The sequence below is a fragment of the Filicampus tigris genome, chromosome 7 (assembly GCF_054856515.1).
Source record: "Filicampus tigris isolate MCC_2025a chromosome 7, RoL_Ftig_1.0, whole genome shotgun sequence".
NCBI lineage: Eukaryota > Metazoa > Chordata > Actinopteri > Syngnathiformes > Syngnathidae > Filicampus > Filicampus tigris.
The window spans coordinates 2,887,336-2,896,185 of record NC_141223.1 but is presented as its reverse complement, the minus strand read 5'-3'; the positions used below and the strand labels follow the sequence as shown (position 1 = coordinate 2,896,185).

At 37.8% G+C, this 8,850-nt stretch overlaps 1 long non-coding RNA gene across 2 annotated transcripts; it reads right to left on the bottom strand.

The window, feature by feature from the left end:
- Positions 1 to 431: 431 nt before the first annotated feature.
- Positions 432 to 7,654, bottom strand: LOC147144417 (uncharacterized). 2 transcript variants are annotated; one of them, XR_015087479.1, is made up of 3 exons: positions 6,718 to 7,654; positions 5,144 to 5,382; positions 432 to 964 (listed from the first exon to the last, which is right to left on the bottom strand). It is a non-coding gene; the product is annotated as an uncharacterized LOC147144417 (long non-coding RNA). The 2 variants fall into 2 exon arrangements; XR_015087478.1 differs by lacking the exon at positions 6,718 to 7,654 and having other exon boundaries at positions 5,144 to 6,463.
- Positions 7,655 to 8,850: the final 1,196 nt, after the last annotated feature.

The following is an 8,850-nucleotide window of genomic DNA, read 5'->3' as shown; positions in this document are numbered from 1 at the left end:
ACAAAATGTGTCTTTTGATTTCCTGAAACATGATGGTTTTGGAGGTGCAAGGTTTCCAGAGATTTTCTGAATGGCTAGGAACATTTTGTAAAAGACTGTTGAATTTTTTTTTTTTTTTAAAGGAACACTGGCTTAAGATAAGTGCTTTTACGTGATCTCACTGCTTATTTATTTATTTGCCATTGTTGGTCATTCAGTTGCGTAATGCTGTTAGTACAAAGTTACCTTGAAAGATTTTCTGTTCATCACAACTACACATCGATAACAATGTTTCCATTTGCACTGAATGGTGGTTAAGTGTAAAATTGTCTAAAGGAGAGCATAGACTTGTTATGCAACAGTCTGAATTAAAAATACTGACACTATTAAATGTGATGTTTTTTTCAAGTTCTTTTACACACAAATCCCCATAATGACAATGTGAAAAAAGGTTCCTGTTTTTTTTACAACTTTATTAAAAAAAAGATACAAAACTAAGAAATCACATGTGGTGAAATAGTCACATTCTTACTCAGTACTAAAACCACATTTGCCAAGTGCTCTTTTTGAGGGCCTCTTGAGCTTTATTAGGTTGGATGGAGTCCTTCAATACACTGAAAACATTCCTGCAGCATGATACTGCCACCACCATGCTTCACTGTAGGGATGGTATTGGTCAGGACATAAGCAATGTCCTCCAAACACGATGTCTGGCATTCAAGCCGAGGAGTAGCGTCTTTTGCTCATCAGATCAGAGAATATTGTCTCTCATGGTCTGGGAGTCCTTCAGGTGCTTTGGGCAAACTCCAGGTGGGCTGCCATGTGCCTTTCATTAAAGGAGTGGCTTCTGTTGAACCACTCTACAATACAGTTCCGATTTGTGGATTGCTGAAGAGATGGTTGTCCATCCTGCAGAGTTTGTCCTCGTTCAACAGCTATGACAGAGTGACCATCAAGTCCTAGGCCACTTCTAGAAGGTAGAAAACTGTAGAAAAAGTGAAGCGCTGTGAATACTCTCCGAATGTTTTTAAATACAGGATCATCAATGGCCGCCATAACCGTCCTCCACCGTTCACCTTATTTTGTGGACGAACACAGATTCACAACATTGTCAGTGCATGTTGATTGCCATTGCTTTGTTTTAATAAACAAAGTGCCAACATTATGTTTATAGCATATAACTGACAAAAAAAAACACTCAATCAAGTCTTACTGATGTATATGGACTCTACATGAAACCACATATAGCAAAACAAAACTATGAACTATGTTGATTCCAGTATAAAATATGGTTGATTAAACAAACAAAAGGTCTTCATTGTGAGTTTCACCATGTTTTCATCATTACCCATTACATTACACACAGAGATGTATAGTAGACAGTACATATGTAGTCACCACATGAAGCCATTACCTACATAGCAAAGAGCTGGGAATACTGCAAAATTAAAAAAAAAAAAAAGTTAAAAAAATCTTATACAAACACAAAATCTTGTTTTTCTCAAACTAAATTTGCCACCTTTTAATAAACCACAGCTGGGGGGGAGGGGGGCAAAACATTAGGTGCATCCTCTATTGTGGTAGTGTTTTTACTGTGTTTTATCCAGTTCGATGAAGCAATTTGCACTTTTAACTCTTTATGACATTTTGTCTTTTTCTCAGAATAATGGGTTGTGTTTTTTTTTCATGGTTGGATACATGCTGAGCATTAAAAGGGATGCAAATTTGTCTATTTATGCTTCAATCAAACATGTTCAAAATGTTTCCATTGTGGGCGCAGGCTCTGTATAGTTCAATCAACGAATATAAGTGGAAACATGTACATGTCATTTCTGAATGAGCAAATGTTCATTTAGTGAAAACACATATCTCAAATTTAACATGACCGTTGTCTCAGACAAATATGTTGTTGCTGTGTGTCAATCTAACAGGTTGCTTTTAAAAAAAATCACTAGGAACACAACGTGTTCTTTATATGATTCATCAGGCTTTTTAATTAACTTCCAGTAAAAATCTTCAATTACTGACTGCAAATCCTTTTCCATTTTAATTAACCACAGCTTGAGGAGAGTGGGATGATGGGTGAGAGAGGAAGAATGAGAGAGCGAGAGAGAAAGAGAGAGAGAATGCTGATCTTAAGTGACTGGCAGCTGCTTTGAAAGAAAATTAGTTTTTTTTTTCTTGTGAGAGCAATCACAGTGACTTGAATAATGAGTTCCAGATGAGTTCCAGTAAGATTTTGAAGGAAACATCATCTCTCAAAAGTACCTTGTGTGAAGAATTAGGGGTGTTTAGTCATAAATGAAGAGGTTTTATTTACGTTTTACCTCTTTGACAGTGCCATCTGTCATTTGAATATGATCATGTACCTGTAGCTTGAAATACAGAAGAACTGCTGACTTTTAAGTTTTTCTATCTCAATACATTTGTCAATGGCCAATTTATCTGTACACCCCCAGAACCTCCTCAGATCCACTTAAGTACTGTATTTTTAATTGGACAAGAAATGTTTGAAGTAAGATTCTAACATTATCTATCATGCAAAAAAAAAAAAATATATATATATATAACCACTGCCACGAATGACGATTTTGTTTTAAGTGAGACGATGATTAAATAATCAGCAATGACCAAGTAAAGCTTGAAAATGTGTACAGGTAATGGCACAAAATCTCCAGTACTTCATCTCTAGACTTATTAATTTGGAGGTAATTATGTTAAATCATAGTAACATTATGCTTTTATATCTTAAATGATGAACTCCATTTTGTCGTGAACTACATTTTTTCATTTGCAAACTAAATGACACAAGATTATTCATTTCAGATACTATGAAATATTCAAGAACATTTATCTCACAGTTGTAGATGCCTATTAATGCCCATTGCCGTTCCATCGGCCCACCTGTGGGCCGATGGCGTCGTGCACGCGGGACATTCACTGCATACTGAACAACTCCAAAGGCACTCCTGGGCATGTTGTATATGGTTAGAAAACTGAGTTTTCGCAGATTCGAATGATACCAAACATTATAAGATACAATTATATCTGCAGGCTCAGCGAGCATTTAAGTCAAAACAATCGCTAACACACAAAAAATGTGCAACTCACCATTTCATCCTCAAATGTAGGACACAATTTCATAATCCATCATCAATGATCATATTACGTCGACAAGGGTCCAGTAAAAGTATTCCAGTAATATAGTTAGTCCACAACAAGCCTGACATCCATAAAGCCACGTTATTAGCTGCTGCAACCGTTACAGGTTGCCACAGGTTACAAATAAGAATAAGAAGAAGAATAAGAAGGCCTTTATTGATCCCACAGTGGGTAAATTTTCATCGTTACAGCAGCAAAGATATAGGTCACACAGAGACGGCGGCATAATGTAGCCGTTAATGTATAACATTAACAGCAAACATTCAGAATCAAAAACCAATGTAAATACACGCAGTAACCATGTGTATATACACATGTATATAAGACCGTTATATATGGGAAAAAAGAAAAAAAAAAGCTCCTTTTCGCATAATTCTAACAAAACTAAAAAGTCAAATTCATGTTTTCAAAGTTGGAAGTTTGCAACAAAATATATATATATATATATATATATATATATATATATATATATATATATATATATATATATATATATATATACACATGTATATACACACCAACATACATCTACATATAAAGTATGAAGAACACTTATTTAGCCTGTACATAGTACAGAGGAAAAAAATACTTTTAAGTGACAGTGCTGCAGTGAAATTTATGGAACAACATTGGATAAGAGTAAAAATACAGTAGTGGGGAATGTTGAGTATTGCGCAATATAAGATCAGGTGCAGGACTGCACAATTGCAGTAATGTCCGCCAGATTATAGAGACTACCCGATGTTCTTGTTAAACAGTCTGACAGCAGCAGGCAAGAAGGAGCGGCGGAATCTCTCTTTTGCACAGCGAGGGTGTAACAGTCTGTCACTGCCAACGGCCAATGAAATTCTTAAAAAAAAAACATGGAAACTCTTTTGACCAAAAACACACACCACGCTTAACTTGCGTAACACACACTTTCAAAGCTGCTGGCAGCGACGTCAAGCCGCTCGCCTGAGCGCGCGCCTGAGCGCACATCATATCGCGTCACCTTTTAATTTTTTGCGTTTTTTTAAATCAGGATGTAGGATATGATAGCGCCAAGTCTTACTTTTCATTAGAACTCATGATTGTTGAAGCGTTCCACAATAGCAGCCTTTTCTCCTATATATGTGAACATGGTTGCAATGTGATCACCCAAATGGCACACTTTTGGTTCGCCTGGACATCCCCTTAGTAAAACTTGTGTAAAATGCTCATTTTCTGTCGTATTAATGTCAAATTTGAAAAGGAATTGGAGGAGCCTTTGAGCTGTAATCCTGTTGTGTTATTTAGTCCACCACGCTTATACAAAACTTTCCAGGCAGATTTTTAGAAAAGAAAAAAATAGGCGGACATAAAATCTGCCTTCTTTTATGCATTCAAACTTCCATAATTCACTGCCAGTAGCACTTAAAAATATTCTGACAGTTGAGGAGAAAAATTCTAAGTGTTATCTTCAAAAAGAGACCAAAACTATGCTGATACTCCAACTGGTTCAAGTACAGCTTCAGTTTTACTTTGGGTGCATCTTTTTAGGCTTTCCGGTAAAAATACCAGGAGAATTGCAACGGGTTAATGATACCAGAACAGTAAAAATAAACAGAATACATGAATACCAATTCTAAAGTAGATTTCATGAGACCTGCACCTGCACCCTGGTCACTTTTTAATCAGTGTAGCGTCAAATGATACGTTTTCTAATAACCTTCAAATAATTAGATATTGATTTGAGCGTAAGCAGCAAGTTGAATTTGGCATTGGAATATGGAAGATTAAGTACCAGTTTGGGGCACCATCCGCAATGGAATTAATCAAAAGACAAATTCAAAGTCAACACTACGGATGTTGCGCAACACATTTTAACCGTAGATTCCGATCTAGTTTTCCAGTCACTGGCTGTCTAACTCTTTCGAATCAGCACAGTGAAAAAAGTGATGTATTGGAACGTTTGGTTAAAACGAAAATTCTATTGTCTGGTGCAAAGTTTTGGTGCTGTGTCTTCTATCACTGAGCATCTCACCTTTTACACTGTAATCCCCCAACTCCTAAACCTCCTCAGTGTCAGTGGCGGGCTTGGTTACATGAGCAGACTGGCGGTGTGTTCAGTGCCAAGTCCTCCCAGCTCTGGGGATGTGGTGAGCAGTCTTTTATCTTTGACACACAGGCGCATTGGATCACCTCCTCAGGGGCCTAATGTGGGCAGAAAGGGGCGAAGAGTGGGAGGAGACTCACACCATTCTTCACTCCTTTTCCAATGTCCTATCCAAAATGCAAACACAGACTCATGGGCGCCTCCAATGCAAATGATTAGGATGATGTATGATAGGTGGCTTAATCAACATACGAGGAATTTTGTTGGTCAGAAAAATATGCTCCTAGTTGAAATATTGTACTTCTTCATTTCAAAGCAACTGGGCATTGTCATTGAAATATGAGTAATTTTGACTACTATGATGTATGGTTATTTTGGAAGATGCGCCAATTTGTCTCATTTTACCTGTTGGTCTCAAAGGATTTTAATAAAATCAAATGATTTCTGCTTACTTTCAGTTTAAGGGTTGTACAGGCAATATGGGATTGGAATCGCACGGTCATTCAGTATATGATATAACCTTTTTTTAAGGGATAATGATATTTTTCATCAAGTGATTACGTGATAATTGCTCTTTCTTAGCGGAAAAAACCAAGTTTGAGACAAGGGGTTGTTACGGTGAAGTGAAGCCGACAAGCCAAGTGGACCTAAGCGAAGAGAAGTAGACAAGGCAAGGAAGTAGCCAAAGGCAGGAGTGGATCAAAAATGACATTTTAAAAAAAGCAAGAAAAGGTTTTGAACAACAGGATAAAGATTTTAATAAAAAAAAAAAAAAAAAAAAGAGAGACAGAGAGGACTAAGTGACCGAAGAAGAAGAGGGACAGACCACCACAGATGACAGGATGTACCAGACGCTACATCTGTATAATGAATCAAAACACAGTACACAAACAGGGAACTGAATACACACAGACACCGGGCTAGACACGAGCGGATGGAGAGAGCTGATTGTCTGACATGAAGCGCAGGGCTGACAAGACGATGTGGAGACAATGACATGACGAGCAAATAAGGAAGGCACGAACGGGATCACTAAAATAAGACCATACCCTGACGTAAAGAAATAAGCACTTCCAGAGTGAAATCACAGTAAAATACGAATCACCAACAAAAACCTCATGACATGGAGTCCTCTCTTCTATTTCTCTTCCATGCTTTGCATCATGTTCTTTACCATTACAGGATGTCCTCGAATTGTGCCGTACGCAACCTATGATGTTTCGACTTTATGACACCTGTGCCTCTTCCGCCATTTTGTCCCCAGCACCATTGTGACTACGTTTACATGCAGTCAATATTCGGGTTAAGGTCAAAATTCCGATTTCTGAAACATTTGGAATAACCGGTTTACATGAATGGGTTAGGGTTAGGAAGAGAGTTGCTCCAGCATTTGAATAACCCACTGTGAACGGCGATGTACGCCGTCGTGACTCAAACGGACGTCATTTCCGCTTGTTACACTTTCAACTGTCAATAAAACACTTGATATTCATATCACTCACCACAGGAATGAAGCCGCCGGTTTCCTCCTTGCTCCAAAAATGTGCTTTTTTGCTCTGTCTCTGAACTTGTTCGTCTCTGCTTGTGTATTTGCGGTGGGTTGTGCGCCAAGCACCGCACTTCCACATACAAGCACTTCCTAACTACAAAGAACAGGATTCCTTGCGGTTGAGCATGCGCAGAGTCTCCTGATCGCGTCTGTCGCGTTTGTGCGCCGGCAGCATCTTTGCCTTTTTTGCTCTCCCCCCCTTCTTCTTTATCCACCTCTCAGTAGTAATGGTAAATACAGCATCTTATATTTTTATTTTAATGTATTTTTGTTTTTTTTATACTATTTTGACGTAAATTTCAACTTTAACGGTGAATGAATCACGGTTACATACGTGGGAATGCGGGTTACATTGGCAGTGTAGGAACGGAAATCGTTCGTAAAATTGCGGACTACTGAAAAAAAAATGGAGGTTACCATATTTAACTTTCAAGAACAATTGAAGCTACTATATTAGCGTCGAATTAACAAGAAATCAAGGGCACAAACGTCTTTGAGGACATCCGTGACGAGTACCAGTAATGTACATATACGTACGAGATTGTGATTGGCTTCAATGGGGATATTACCTGCAGCTTGTCAGTTTCTGAAATAAAACCTTATTTTCAACGAGGTTAACAAAAGAGTTGTTTGATTTTGCAGGGTTAGGAACTGTGTATGTGAGTATCTTGTGGTTTGTCAAATGGCGTTAATTCAATCACAAAAAGCCGGAAATCTCCCATGGGGAGAAAGTAGTGTGCCTTGTGCTTCCCAGCATTTGTTGATCACTATGCGACATTTATTTGCCTCTCTATGCTTTACCCAGCATTCCACTTAATCATGACCTCAGGCTTTTACTACCTGCTTTTCATCCCCTTATTGCCATCTGGCACCAGTGGCTTTGCTTAGACCATCACTTCCTGTGGTTAAATTATTTCCTTGGTCTGTGCATGGTGTGCTTGCCATGCAAAACACCAGCAGGTACACTGTCGATTTTCCCAGAGGTAGCGAGGTGAACAATGTCTGCTAATCTAAAAGAATAACATTGCATGAGAGTAGGTTCTAAGGGACCCGGCAAATCCACCTCGTCTATGTCTTCGAGTGGCAGAGTAGAAATATGGAGCCAATTATACTGCATATCCAAGAAACTCCAAAGAGGTCATCACACCATAATGCACAAAATAAAGTTAACTAAAATTCTGTGGGTACCAGTCAAGAGAGACAAATGAGGAAAAAAATAAATAAAAATAGCAGTGGTGTTTATGAAATATTTTCATTTGCTAAGATTACGACAGTTTGTTAGCTTTTAAATGACAAGGTGGCCTTTTAAAATAAAGGCTTTTTAACCCCCAGTGGGTTCTACTGAATACAAAGTAGATATAGTATAAGCAGTACGAAGGGCAGTTTTTTGTTTTGTTTTGTTATAACACCAAACCCATATCAGAGCCATCTTTACAAGGCAATACTGTAATAGTGGTCAACAATAACAAAAACAGAAGTTTCATCCTCCTTCATCATATTAAGAATCTCTGTTTTCTCTTGTTTGTACTGTTAACACAATGTAACCAAAGAAAATACAAAAATATGTTTCAGTAGCTGTTTTCAACAAGCATGTCCAGTGGCAGTCACAACAGTCCACACACACACACACATCCAGTCATTTTTCAACCATGAGGCAAATGTGCTAACCACTATTTTACTGTGCTGTCCCAGATGACTGACAATAAAGACATTTTTTGCTGAGCCAAGGCTGACTGACTGACTGGTGTATTCTGCATTAGTTTCTAAATGATACTGCTTTAATTTTCAAATATCAATTCAATGTTGTGATGCCATTGTGAGCTTTGTGTAAACATGTCATTTTGCAAGCTGGGGAACACAAAACATGTCAAATTGTACAATGCACATTATAAATGCCAACATTTCATTGTGGAAATGGAAATGTGTGAACAAACACAAATACCACTCCTGTGAGTCTGGTTACACCTAAACTATAGTAATCATTCATAATAATTATTATCATTAATTACATTGAAATCTGTGAAACAAGGGATCTATCTGAATAGCTAAATACCATATGCATCAAGGTCTATATTTTCAATCCAAT